The sequence below is a fragment of the Elephas maximus genome, chromosome 4, assembly GCF_024166365.1.
Source record: "Elephas maximus indicus isolate mEleMax1 chromosome 4, mEleMax1 primary haplotype, whole genome shotgun sequence".
Lineage (NCBI taxonomy): Eukaryota > Metazoa > Chordata > Mammalia > Proboscidea > Elephantidae > Elephas > Elephas maximus.
In genome coordinates, this window is record NC_064822.1 from 79,505,906 (window position 1) to 79,521,376 (window position 15,471).

Below are 15,471 nucleotides of genomic sequence, written 5' to 3' on the forward strand. Positions count from 1 at the left end.
ATGCAGGGGGAAAAAAAAATCTAGTCAAAAAGATGGCCAACATGGCTAGACTTTGAAGGAACCATTAGAATGAGTCCCCCTGCCTGGAAATCTTTTCCCTTAGGATATGCCCATGGCTTAATCCTTCATTTTGTGTATTCTTTCTCTTTGTCGCTAGACTGAAGTCAAAGCCTTTTTCTGCTTTGTTCACTGGGGTTATCCTTAATGCCTAAAATAGGTCTGGTGAATAGAAGGTGCTCAGTATGAATCTATGGAACAAGTGAACGAAGGAACTAGTAAATATAGAAGTAAAACAACTTTCGACATCATCAAATCTAACCTTTCTAATTTACAGAAAGGAAACTAAGCTAAAAAATGGTCAATCGATTTCTTAAAGATTATATAGCTAGGCATTGAGGAAATATCAGAATACCAGGTTAGTCATTTTTTGTCATGGTTCGTGTATAGACTGTGTGTGATAATTAAAGCCATCCTACTCAATTCCCAGAACTAATAAGATCTCGATGAAAGTAAGCCATAAAGTGTAAAACTCTCTCTTTCTGTATGTGGCATTTCTCTAGACCTTATTAAAGTGTCTTTTTGTTCTGAAATGTTTTATGCACTTTGATGTAAACATGCACCGCAGTGAATCTTTGCACACTACTGAAAATAACTCAGCATTTTGTAACATTAATACTTAACTGTTTCAAATGTTAAACTTTCCAGTGAATTATACAAAGCATACTTATTTTGCCCTAGTTTCTTGTAAGATAAGTAATGTTAATCCAAAGTGTCTTTTGCTGGTCCCTCTTTTCTTTCTACAGTTCTATTAGATAAATGTGAAACTTTTATGCTTCAATAATTCTAGATATTTGTTTAATTAGGAAATCTCCAGAGCAGTGGTTTTCTAAGTTATTTTTTAAGCAACAGAAGCCTTTTTTTAACAAATTATTACATGGAAGTATTATATACAAAACAAGTATAAGTGGAGTTGTTCTCCTTGAACAGGAATATGAGAGGCATCAAGTACATCGATTAGTGCCCCCACAAACACATTCCGGTGCCTGGTTAAGCACCCCCAGTGAATCCAGTGAATCTTAGGGTTTCAGTGGGCAAAGATTATTTATCTGAGGTGCATTTAAGAAGTACTGCTATATGCAAGATGATGCCCTGATGGTGCTGTGGTTAAGCACTTGGCAGCTAACCAAAAGGTTGGCGGTTTGAACATACCAGCCATGCCACAGGAGAGAGATATGGTAGTCTGCATCTATAAAGATTGGAGCAGATTACAGCCTTGAAAACCCTCTGAGGAAGTTCTCTGCCCTATAGGGTCACTATGAGTCTGAACTGACTCGACAACATTTTTTTTTTTTTTTTTACTGTGTGCAAGATAATGTAAATTAGTTACAGGTCATGGTGATTTGGGGACTGTAAAGATGTGTGTGTGTGTGTGTGTGTGTGTGTAGAGCAGGTAAAGAAATATGAATTCTTTGCAAATTTATTAATGCTGCTGCTAAGTCATTATTTGTTCTATGAGTGAAACTTTCCTATGAGAATAGAGCCCATGTGAATATTCACATTTAATATTATTTTCTTGAAAGTTATATTGTAAACCCATAAAATAGGCACTATGCGTATAGTGTGTGTATGTGTTTGTGTGTCTAACAGATACCTCAAATTCCACACGCCCAAGGCAGAAGTCCCAATTGTTGCTTGCAAACCTGACCCATTTGCAGCTTTCCTAATCTCAGTTGATGGCCACTCCAACCTTTCAATTGCTTTAGCCAAAAACCCTGGAGTCACCCTTGACTCTCTCTTCCTCTTACACATCCATCCAATCTAGTTGGCTTTGCTTGCAAAATAATACAGAATCTAATGACTTCTCACCACTTCAACTGCTACAACTCTAGTCAAGCTCATATTATGTTTAGCCTGTGTTACTGCAAAAACCTCTCAGCAGTTTCTCTGTTTCCACCCTTCCTTCTTTGCTATCTGTTTATATCAGAGTAACCCGAGTGGTCCTTTAAGAAGAACATAAGTTAGTTAATGTCATCCTCTGATTGAAACCTTTCAACAGGCACTTTTTCAGTCACTAAAAATTGAAATCCTTATAACCTCCTACAGGACCCTATGTAATTGGGCCCCTTTATCTTTGTTATTATTACTTTCTTCCTCACTCACTCTCCCTGAGGATATTTGCACTGGCTAATTCCTCAGCCCGGGAGTCCCTGGGTAGTACAAATGGTTTTAGTGCTTGACTACTGGTCAAAGGTTGGTGGTTCAAACCTACCCGACCTGCCTAAGAAGACAGGCCTGCTCATTAGCTTCTGAAGCTCACAGCCTTGAAAACACTATTGAGCAGTTCTACTCTGACACACATTGGTAGCCATGAGTTGGGATCAACTTAATGTCAACTAACAACAACATCCCTCGGCCTGGAACACTTTCTCCCCAGGTATCCTCATGGCTCATTTCCGTTGTGCCACTGCGTTCAAGTCTTCATCATATGTCACCTTGTCTGTGTGGCATATCCTGAACTCCCCATTTCAAATTGATCACATTCCCTGCACTCCCAATGGTCCTTATCTTACTTTCTTATTCTGGGGGACTTACCACCTACTAATACATGATAGAATTGTTTATTATGTCATTTTTTTTTTCTGTGTCTTTCACTAGAGCGTAAGCTCCACAATGATAACTACTTTTTTGTTTTGTTTTGTTCTTGGATATTTCCAAACATCTAGAATGCTGTCTGGCACATAACAGGCACTCAATAAATGTTTGTGGAATGAATTGGGTAAACAGCAATAATTAGATCAGAAAACTACATTCCTAGAATTTTTTTTTTTTTTTTTTACATTTCATCCTATGCTATTTATTTAAAAGGAACCCATTTAGCCAAAATTGCCTTTTGAGTAGTCAGTTTGCAATTTGGAAAACAACTTGGAAGCAATATAGATTAAGCCATTAAGATATACTGGTGGTTTTGGAATTGAGCTATTTGGGGTTGATTCTTGTTTCTGCCACATAAAAAAACTCATTGAAATCATCACCTTTCTGATTCTTTTGTCAGCCTGAATCCTTGAAATAATTATCCAAATATTTGATACCACAAAAAAATTTTTTTTTGACTTTATCGTTTTTCTCCCCAGTACTTGTTTTTCTTAAGTATCCCAAATCCATAAATATGGTCAATTGTTTTACTCTTTAGAGAGGTCATCCTTTCAAGATAAAGAATTGTATCACCAAATCAAAACATAAAATTCCAAAGTCATATACTTATGTCTTTCTCATATAGACCCAGAATTTTTTATCTGTTAACACATGTATTTTGTCATCAGATCTTAAATTGCCCCTCTGTGTTGAATTTGTGACATTGTGCAACATCAAGAACTGTTCTCAAAAAGGCAGATTCAGTTATGTCTAACAAACAGGACACATATCTAATCTGCCACCATTAAAGCTATATTAACCTTCTACCTTGTGGGTCCTTGGTTTGAATAATAGGGGTAGACCACATCTGTGTCCATCAATGCTTCCTTTTAGGCAAGAGCCATAGCATTATATTTTCAACAAGAGCCTTTTAGAGAGTTCGTACATAAAACGTAGTTTTAGGTATTAGCTTTAGGTACCAGGCTTCTTGTTTATCATCCATTTTCCCCTTATAAAACCCACTGCCGTCAAGTCGATTCTGACTCATAGCGACCCTAGAGGTCAGAGTAGAACTGCCACATAGAGTTTCCAAGAAGCATCTGGTGGATTCGAACTGCCAGCCTTTTGGTTAGCAGCCATAGCACTTAACCACTACGCCACCAGGGTTTCCTTTCCCATTATAGGATGTTGACTTTCTTTGTTTCTTTTGAGTACCCACCACATTACCTTCTGTTTCCCTAATCAAACCTTTTATCCAGAAACAGTCTATCATTTACGTCTTAGTGTGAAGTACTTATTCTGGAAGTATTTGCTTTTTACTTAATTTCAAGTTAAAGAAATGAAGTCTTTTTTCCATTAAAAAACTGGATATAAGTAAGTTGGTGGGAAAACTATTTTGAGGGGACCTTTTTGACACTTCAAAAATTCCAATTGGTATCTTAGCCTACTCCATTGTTACATAATGTTTGGCCTTATGATTTTATATCCCCAAATGTTTTTTGTTACTAAATAACTTCAGAAATTTTATTTTTCTTCTTTTATTAAAAAGCTTTTTTTCCTCAATAATGCATGTTAGAAAATTCAGAAATGAAAATGGAAAATAATAAAAATATATATTTCTACCACTCTCTTAAAACTATCAACCATAATGCCTGTCTTAATTCACAGTTACTATAATTGGGAGTTATATTTGTAATTTACAAATTTGATAGGTGAAAAAGAGTAGCTCATTCACTTAACATTTATACCATTACTTATGAGGCTGAACATTTTGTTTATTTGCCATTTATATTTTCTGTCTCGTGAATTGTCTGCTCATTAATATTTAAAGAAATAGTATTTACCTATTTTACATGATGAAACATGTCAAATTTGTTTCTATACTTACACATTTAATACATTTTTGAACTCCAAATTATTTTATAATTAGACATAATTTTTCCATTTTTTAAAGTCTTAAATGACCTTTTTCCATTTAGATAGCAACAAACTTTATCAGTAATATCTTCTTCTAAATTTTTGGTTTAAATTATTTTAAATGTAGTTTTTGAATGCTTTTGAAACTCAGCTATGTGAATGGTAGTTTGCCATTTGTGTAAATAAACAAAGAGGATTTTTAATATTACTATACAAACTTGTCAACAAGTTCAATTTAACAATGTATGCCTTTTCTGATGACTTGTGATATGTTAGATCAATTAAAATAAATTATGAATAAGAATCAATTGGGATTAGTAATTTAGATAGAAATTGATTGTGTTTCATTAGTGGCAGGAACCAGATTATTATGGATTAAGAAACAAATGGGAAGTGAGAGGTGGAGATATCTAATTTAAATTATTTTTTTTCAAGGTGCTGGGCTATGAAGAGAAGTAGAAAAACAGAAAATCAGCTAAGCAATGGATTTGGGGATAAAAATCTATATTTTTTAAAAGATAGGAGAAACTAGAGTGTGTTTGCTGAGGAAAAAGAGAGGGTGGAGATGAAGAGGTTGAAGATGTAGGATGAAGAAGGCAAAGGATTGATGGAAGCAGATCTCTGTAGAGGTGGGAAAAAGAGAATCTAAACTCTGGGTGGAGTTATTTACGTTGGCTGAAGATGGATACTTTTTACACTGAAATGCTTAACGGAAGATAAAGATAGGTATGATACAAGTGTGTTTGTAGGAAGAAGACCCTATGGTTAAGGTGGTTGCCATAACATGGCTTCTATTTCTTCTCTGAAGTAAGAAGGTAGCATGCTCTAAGAGTGAAAGGAAAGGTGATGATGTTTTCTGTACATACATTCCTTCATATTTTTGTTAAACAAGCACTTACTGAATGTTGCTATATGCTAAGCCCTGTGTTGAGACCAAGGAAACTGACAAAAAATGAATTCTGCATTTGAGTCTGTCAAACTATCCACCGATGAGTTGACCAGGGGGCCACTAGGAGGAAAAGACTCTGTAACTTCTGCACTGCAACATCCAAACCACCATCATTTGAAAAATATAATCTACTTGCCTGGGTGGTGGCTTAAGGAGAGAAACATTTTCAGTTTGGTTGATGACATCAAAATAGAAAAACTTGATACAGGTGGATACATATAGAAATATTTTATCGTTCTGAGTATAAATGCATGTTAGTATGTTGTTGTATACTGACGAGTTGATTGTGACTCATAGCGACCCTATATGACAGAAGTAGAACTGCCCCAAAAGGTTTCCTAGGCTGAAATCTTTATGGGAGCAGATTGCCAGGTCTTTTCTCCCACAGAACCACTGGTGGATTTGCACCTTTTGTTTAGCAGCTGAACACTTAACCACTGCAGCACCAGGTCTCCTCAAGGTTTAAAAAAAAAAAAAGCAATTGTCATTGAGTCAGTTCCAACTCGTAGTGATCCTGTAAGACAAAGTAGAACTGCCCCATTAGCGTTTCCAAGGCTGCAATCTTTATAGAAGCAGACTGCCACATCTTTCTCCCATGGAGTGGCCAGTGGGTTCGAACCACTGACCTTTTGGTTAACAGTTGAGCCGCTTAACCACTGCACCAACAAGGTTTCTTCCAAGTTAGTATAACATATATTTTCTTGCTCTATCAGCTGAAAGGGCCTAGAAGCAATGATGCTCCAACACTAGTGAACATATCCAGCACCCATATCTTAGTTTCTAATACCATTTTCAATAAAAGGAACCAGATTTCTTTAGAGAAATGGCTTATTCTGGGGACTAGAGCAGAGAATATACAAGAAGAATCTGGAGCATATTTTAGTGCTAATAAGTTAAGAAGTGACCCTCTCCCTGCCTCCCCTCCCACACACACTGTGTTGGATGTATGCCAATGGGACATGAGTGTCAACTGAAAGAGCTACAGTGGCCAAATCTAGAACAATTTGAGCAACGAATAAATACTGTAGTATTGAATTATATCCCAGAGTATGAAATAAGTATTCAAGAGTCCATTGTGATATAAATGATTAAATAACTAAATAAGCCCTATGCAAAAGAATTCCAAATAATGTGATTACATTCCCTTCAAAGTTGTAGAACTAAACTCCCCACTCCTTAAGTGTGGACTGTGCATATGATCCCTCCCAAGGAGTGTAGCATGGAAAGGGAGAAAAAAGAGCAGGGCTTTGAATCAGTTCAAATTTGTTCAGCCATGGCTGAACTGTAACAGACTTTAATTTTTAAAATTTGGGTTATCCAGAACCATAACTGGAATGAGAAGAATCACAGGTGGAAGCCCTGGAACGGGAGACTCAGAAGAAGCATAGTAAGCCATTTTCAGATCCTGATGCTTAAGATGGCAATACCTCTAGGACTGAGGAGAGTTACACACATTCAAAGCAGCATGGTCGGCCACCATGTTTGAGCAGGGCAGCACTGTTTCCAACTCTGCAAAAAATTCAACTGTCAAGAGATCTGGTTGCTATGAAACACATACACTGTCCTTGTTTTCTAAGAGGGAGGTTAAGTTTCTAGCAGGGCTTTGACCATTATTTTTACCATTTCGGTTATGGTTCTGATTCATCCAAATTTAAAAAATTTGGGTCTCCTCTGGTGTCACTTCCTTGGCCACGATTGGGCCATGAAGAACTGATTTGACGCCCTGAAAATGAGTGATTTGAAATGGAAAAACCTTGCAAACAATGCCTCAGCAGGTAGTCAAGGTTAAAATCAACAATGATGAGTCATGTTGACAGTATATATGATGTGATGAGAATATCAGTTTACATCTTCCTGTTCCCTTCCAAACTCATAACTCCAGTCTACTCATGAGAAAACATCAGACAAATCTCAATTGAGGGCTATCCTACAAAATATACGACCAGGACTCATCAAAATTGTCAAAGTCATCAAAAACAAGAAAAGTCAGAAAAACTGTCATAACCAAGAGCAGCCTAAGGGGACCCAACAACTACATGTGTTGTGGTATCCTGGCTAGGATCTGGGAACTGAGGAAAGACATTAGATAAAAATTAAGTACATCTAAATAAGTGTAGGCTTTAATTAATAATAGTGTATTGGTTCATTATCTGTGACATATGTACCATACTAATGTAAAACAATCTTAGGGGAAACGGGGGTGTATATGGGAATGCTCTGTACTATCTTCACAACTTTTCTGTGAATCTAAAATTATTCTAAAAAAAAATAAAATACATAAACAAACCACACTGCTGGCCATATACTCTTTAGTAATTATAAAACTGTTCTTATATCAAGAGATGAAGACAAATCCAGTTAGCGCTAATTTGATCTATTGAGTGCCCCTTTTGTAGAGACACAAAAGGTTGATGGAATATTATCTAGTGTTTCATACCTTTCAACAGAGGAAGCACACAGAATAGCCAATACTTAATAATGTTATTATTTGGAGCTTGGGAAACTGCATCTCACAGAAGGGCTCAATTAACATATTTTAAATTACGAAATGCGATATCCAGGAGAATGTAGCATATTTTATGATAGAAACAAAATGGCCATCCAGGAACTTCTGAGCTTGTTAAGGCCTACATTTAACACTATCTGGTATGTCAGAGTACTGTTCAGTAATCTGCTACTCCATCACATCAGGTAGTACTCTGGCACTCTGTGAGTGGTAACAGATTTAGAAGTGCTAGGCTGTAAGGAAATTGCTTACTGAGAGGAAAGGGCTCAATGCAAAGCTTGTTATTTATCATTATTTTGGCTATACCTATCATGACACTAATACATACATTTAAAAATGTAGCATTATTCATAGTAGGAGGTACTGGATTCTTCTTCATTCTTAGTCCTGAGGGCTTTTTTTGAATAACCTGTTTTGTTCTTTTTGCGGAATTAATTACGTAGAGACATTTCACCTTACCAAAGGATGTTGCTGAGGGCCTGTTCCTCTCTTGTCTGTTAATTCCTCTTTTTACATGAGATACATACTCAGTGATCCTCAATCTTTCATGGTTTGCATCTTACCATTTAATTAAAAAATTGAGTCCCATTTGTTTATATAAAAAAAGCAAACCATACTTACAGGAATTCCATGCAATTATATTTATAGCTTATAAGTATAAATTTATATAATTTTTTAGCAATAAACTCATTTTGAATGTAAAAAAAAAAAACGTTTATTAGTAAAGACCTCTTAGAATTTTTTAATAGCTAAAAAAGCCACCAGTGACATTTATTGTCTCTAGATAAAGGCTCCAACCCTCAGAATAGTTTCAAGGTGGAGCGAGTTTTATAGATGGGTTTTGTATTATTTTCCTTAATTTACAAACTTCTGGACTGTATTTTTCCTGCATTGTATTAGTTTCTCATGGAATTTATGAAAATACCCACTAAGTTACTCTAGAGTTTTCAAGGATCCCAGATTTTGATGACCCTCTTGTGTGTCTCCTATATCACCAGGTTGTGTTGATATATTTGTGAATTGTGCCCTCAAAGAGCTCACAGCCAAGTAAGGAAGCTGGGCATCTAAGCAGATAATGATGACAGATTTTTTGTTTTTGTTTTTAGTGTGGTAATAGAAGTAAGTACATGGAGTTTTGAAGAGTTGTAGTCTTGAAATTGGGGAGGGCTTGAAAAGCTGTTTGAGGGGTTGACATTGCTTTGAATTGTGTTTTAAAAAGCGTAGCCCATTTAGACTACACAAAGCAGTAAGATATAGATTTCACTGAGATTTTAGTGAGATGATTCAAACAATTTAGACAAGCTGTAGTCAACTTATTAGTCAATATGACTTTAAATAGCATGATTAGAATGAGGTTGAAATATTTTTGAATTACCGTACTATTGTTTCAAAGTAATAATCAATGCATCTTGATTGTATGTTTGATCAATTTCAGACTGCAGAAGTTGGTAAAACTCTTCAATTCATCTTCAGTATTAATGGTTCATGTGTAAATTTGAATAATAGTCACATTAACTGGTCTTTCTTGTAGGCATATCACTGACAGTGTTGTATTTCAGAATACATCTTGAGAGCCAAAGTACAACCTTGATGACAATGAATGTGATGCCATCCCTCTTCAATTTGTCATTCCTGGTATAGTTGACCATATGCTTGTCCTATTCAAAATTGCCAATACCAGTCCATTTCAGCTCACTAGTGCCTATAATATCAATCTGAATGTGTTCGCCTTCATTTTTGACAACTTCCAATTTTCCTAGATTCATACTTTATAATTCCACATTCCAATTATTAATGAATGTTTGCAGCTGTTCCTTTTCATTTTGAGTTGTGCTACATCAGCAAATGAATGTTCTGAAAGCTCTACTCCATCCACATCATTAAGATCGTCTTTTTGAGAAGGCAGCTCTTCCCCAGTTGTATTTTGAGTGCCTTCCAACCTGAGGGGCTTATCTCCTGGCACTCTATCAGACAATGTTCTGCAGCTATTCATAATATTTTCAATGTCCAACTTTTTCAGAAGTAGATCGTCAGGTTCTTCTTCCTAGTTTGTCTTAGTCTGGAAGCTCCACTGAAATTAAATACCATGGGTGACCCTACTGGTATTTGAAATACTGGTAACATAGCTTCCAGCATCACAGCAACATGCAAGCCACCACAATACAACAGTAACAGACAAGCGATGCATTAATAATTACTGGTGATTGGAATGCAAAAGTTGGAACAAAGAAGAAGGATCAGTAGTTGGAAAATATGGCCTTGGTGTTAGGAATAACACTAGAGATTACGTGATTAGAATTTAGCAAGACCAATGACTTATTCACTGTAAATAACTTTTTCAACAACATAAGTGGCAACTATACACATAAACCTCACCAGATGGAATACACAGGAATGAAATCGACTACATCTGTGGAAAGAGATGATATAGCAGCTCAATATCATCAGTGAGAACAAGGCCAGGGGCTGACTGGGAAACAGACCATCAATTGCTCATATGCAAGTTCAAGTTGAAGCTGAAGAAGATTAAAACAAGTCCATGAGAGCCAAAGTACAACCTTGAATATACCACACCTGAATTTAGAGACCATCTCAAGAATAGAATTGATGCATTGAGTACTAATGACAGAAGACCAGATTCATTGTGGGATGACATTGAGGACATCATACATGAAGAAAGCAAAAGATCATTAAAAAGACAGGAAAGAAAGAAGAGACCAAAAGAGATGTCAGAAGAGATTCTGAAAGTTGCTCTTGAACATAAAGTAGCTGAACAGAATATTTCAAAGGATGGCTTGAGAAGGCAAAGTAATGTGCTATAATGAAATGTGCGAAGACCTGGAAATAGAAAACCAAAAGGGAAGAACATGCTTAGCATTTCTCAAGCTGAAAGAACTGAAGAAAAAATTCGAGCCTTGAGTTGCAATATTGAAAGATTCTATGGGCAAAATTTGTACAGCACTGGAAGCATCAAAAGAAGTTAAAAGGAATACACAGAGTCACTATACCAAAAAGAACTGATCAGCGTCCAGCCTTTTCAGAAGGTAGTATATGATCAAGAACTGATGGTTCTGAAGGAAGAAGTCCAAGCTGCACTGAAGGCATTGGTGAAAAACAAAGCTCTAGGAATTGATGGAATACCTTATGAGATATTTCAACAAACAGATGTGATGCTGGTAGTGCTCACTCATCTACACCAAGATTTGGAAGATAGCTACCTGGCCCTCTGACTGGAAGAGTTTCATATACATGCCTAATTGAAAGAAAGGTGATCTAACAGAATGTGGAAATTATAGAACAATATCATTAATATCACACACAACTAAAATTATGCTGAAGTAATTAAAAAACAGCTGCAGTGTAGGTACATCGACAGGGAATTGCTGGAAATTCAAGCCAGATTCAGAAGAGGAAATTGGTGAGGGATATCATTGCTGATGTCACTTAGATCTTTGCTGAAAGTGGAGAATACCAGAAAGATGTATACCTGTGTTTTGTTGACTATGCAAAGTTATTCAACTGTGTGGATCATGACAAATGATGGATAACATTGTGAAAAATGGAAACCCCAGAACCTTTAATTGTGCTCATGAGGAACCATTATATACACCAAGAGGCAGTTGTTCCAGCAGAACAAGGGGATACTGCAAGGTTTAAAATCAGGAAAGGTGTATTGAATATACCGTGGACTGCCAGATTAATGAACGAATCTGTCTCGAAAAAAGCACAGCCAAAATACTCCTTAGATGCAAGGATTGTGAGACTTTGTCTTAAGTACTTTAGACAAGTTATCAGTAGGGACCAGTCCCTGGAGAAGGAAACCATGATTTGAAAAGTAGAGGGTCGACGAAAAAGGGGGAGACCCTCAGGAAGATGGATTGACACAGTTGCTTCAATGATGGGCTCACACCTGGCAACAATTGTGAGGATGGTTCAGGACTGAGCAGTGTTTAGTCCTGTTGTACATATGGTTGCTATGAGTCGAAACAGACTTGATGGCGCCTAATAACAATAAGTTTCAAAGTACTGCAACTGTTTTGTTGTTGTTGTTTTGTGTTGAGTGGAAAAATGGGTAGTAATTAAAGCACACAATTGGGGCTAGGAAAACTAATTTGTGTGTCATACATCTTCCACGAACCATCTGTAGCTCTTCGGCAGTTCCCATCCTTGGCTGCACATTAGAAGCACTTTGGGAGATGTAAAAATCTCAATGTCTAGGATGTACCCTAAGCCAATTAAGCCAGGATGTCTAGTGGGGGAACCTAGGCGTCAGTATTTTCTGTGATCCCCAGTTGATTCGATGTGCAATCAAGTTTAAGAACTAGCTTAAAGTAAAGTAGATTATTTCATCTCTCTGATCACCAGTTTTCTCACCTGTAAAAAGTTTCAGTTAGATTATATGGTTTTTAGTCTTTTTCTATTATTTTATTACTATTCTAGTCTTATTCTAATACTATGTTAAATGTGGCTGTCAAGTTTTTTATATGTTTATTTCTTGCATTTAAATTTTCAAAGAGGAAATAAAAAATTGCAAGGCATAATCAAATAAATAACAATTTATACCAAACACACACTAAGTTTTGGTTATCTTTTTTTTTTTTTAAATCATCCTAGGGTATTAGCTTTTATTACAGAGCTAATTGATATAGTTTGGGAAATGACGTGCTTTGAAAGGAACAGTCTCTTTCTTATAAACCACACATGAACATTCCAATTTGATAAAATTTTCTAAAAATCACCAAGAAATCCACACATCACATATGTGTCTCAGTCCTGCTTCTACCACATTTTTAGCTGCACAAACTTGAAAAAGTCATTTCAACTTTCTGATCCTTAGTATCCAGGTATGTAATTGTTATTTTACCTTTTGAGTTATGGATTTATTTAGTGTTAACTTCATTTGCATAAATTATAAGCTTGGTGAGAGTTAAGCATCATGGCAAAGCTGGAGAGGCAGTGAAGCATGGTAGAAAGAATGTAGGTTTTGGAGGTGGACCTGGCTCAAACTCTAGCTTACCTGTGTGACATTGGAATATGATCTAACCTGATTTTCTATAAAATGGTGTCAATAATACTTATCTTAATGGTTATTATAAGAATTTAAAGGATAATATTTATTAAGGACCTAGTACATTGGCACGTAGATACCCATAGATGATGATTATAACACAATTATACCACTACCATATTAAATATGCTTCAGAATGCAACCTCAATATGGGTCAAACATGCAATATTTGGTCCCTTTTTTCAGAAACCAAGTAGTGATGGTTGTATAAAACCAAAACCAAACCCACTGCCATCAAGTCGATTCTGACTCATAGCTACCCTGTAGGATAGAGTGGAACTGCTCCGTAGGACTTCCAAGGCTGTAAGTATTTATGGAAAGAGACTGCCACATCTTCTCCTGTGGATTCGAACTGCTGAACTTTTGGTTAGCACCCAAGCGCTTTAACCACTGCACCACCAGGGCTCTTACTGACGATTGTATAAGACTTGCTAAATAAAAATCCATCTATTACATCTGCATATTAGGTGACAATTTGAGAAGTTCTTAGTGGACAGCCAGTATGTTGTGTTATATAACTGCAGACTGGAGGTACTAGCCCTCCAGGAAAACTGACTATAACCCTGGAAAATATTAGATTGCGCTTGGGAGAGTTTAAAATAAGCTGTGACCTTCCATTGGGGTGTTCTAGCTAACGCAGGAATCCAAAGTGGACTAGAGCGCCCTAAAACGGCAATGTGGAATCCCATAGCTTGTTGCAGCTCTGCCTTACTTAGTGCTCCCTGGGCAAGGAAAGTTTTTGACCTATGACCAGCGAGGGTAGTGGTAGAACAAGTGATAAAAATGATTATGAATATATGAGAAAAGATATATTTGTTATCTTTTTTCAAGGATTTTATTCAGACTTTGAAAATGCTTGAATATTGAGAATTCTGTTTAACATCAGTATTCATTTTAGCATAGTCTTTGCTGTTACCAGGTAGTAACCCCCCAGGTCTTGCTTGATGTGGGTCAGTTAGTGAGCTGTTGACGAAATTTGTTTATTTCTTGTTTAATAGACAAGCACTTAAAATAAGTAGAAATCTAAAACTAAATTATGATTCACTTGATTTGTATCTTTCAAAGTGCTAATGAAATAATCATGTAATACATATATGCCTAATTTTACTTTCAGTGTCTTTCAAATGTATTATAATCAACAAAATGATTACCCACAATATAGAATATTTGTATATTTTCATATGTGAACAATTAAACCTCAAATGTCTTTTGTTTATACTGAGTCATTTCTTTCGGGTTTCTTTAAAGTTCAAATTGTCTTCACTGTGGTGAAATTAATAGTGAAGATGGTCACAAAATCACATTTGTTTTTATTTTCTAAGTTTTTTAGTTATATTTTGCTTTGCATAGTTAGGAGACCCTGGTGGCATAGTGGTTAAGTGCTACGGCTGCTAACCAAGAAGTCGGCAGTTCAAAACCACCAGGCGCTCCTTGGAAACTCTATGGGTGAGTTCTGCTTTGTCCTATAGGGTTGCTATGAGTCGGAATCAACTTGACGGCAGTGGGTTTGGCAGTGGGTTACATAGTTAAGCTTCACTAATTACAAAGTAGGATTTTGATAAATCTCTAAGGTAAAACGCAAGAAGATACATTTTATTCAAAAGAATCAAGCTAAAAGGAGAGATTATTTTATCTTGAGAAGAAAAAGATATATATATATATGTATAGCTGAGACTTGTTGCTAGGTTGGGGAGTCCTTTTTCTCCAATACAAATGATGGAATTTTAAAACAGGAAGATCATCTTGTCTCAGTACTTCTTTTATGGATAGGAAACAGAGTCTCAGAAAGAGCACATGATTGGCTTCGTGTTTCAGAGGCATTTAGTGAATGGCAAAGTTGTGAGTAAAGCTATGGTATTTGACTACCAGTCAGGAATTCTTCCATTTCACCCTTTCTAATTTTTTTTTTTTTTTTTTAAGCAGTACGGCTAAATGGCAAGTAATTCTGAAAGGTGCTTGGTTTCTTTCAGAAAAGGGGATGTCATTTATTGTTCTTGTTATTGTTTAGTCCATCCAGTCATCCATTCAGCAAGGTTTAGTTTAACAACCATAGTGATCCAGGCACCAGAAATAAAGTGAACTAACAAGAAAACATAGCCCTTGTTCCTGGTCAATTTATACTGTAAAGTGGAGGTTGAAGAATGAGGTTACTTTGGTTCTTTGAACAGTGTGGAGAAAAGAGTAAACTTTAACTCTGGAGTACATTTGGTTTGCTTGATTTTATAAATGTTGTATGACTACAGTAGCTCATAATGTGAAATGGTTTTCTGTATCATGTAATGGGGACCACGATGATATAAATAAGCTTCTTTACTGACCTTCTGCTGTTTCTCTTACAGCTCCCTTATGTACCAGACTGAATATTTATTATGACCTAAATCTACTCTATATTCCTTGACT

The 15,471-nt window shown here is 36.2% G+C and overlaps 1 protein-coding gene across 1 annotated transcript in view; it reads left to right on the forward strand.

The window, feature by feature from the left end:
• The window catches only part of PDE3A (phosphodiesterase 3A), a 357,390-nt gene that overhangs the window by 164,155 nt on the left and 177,764 nt on the right, over positions 1–15,471 (forward strand). The window lies entirely within an intron of this gene.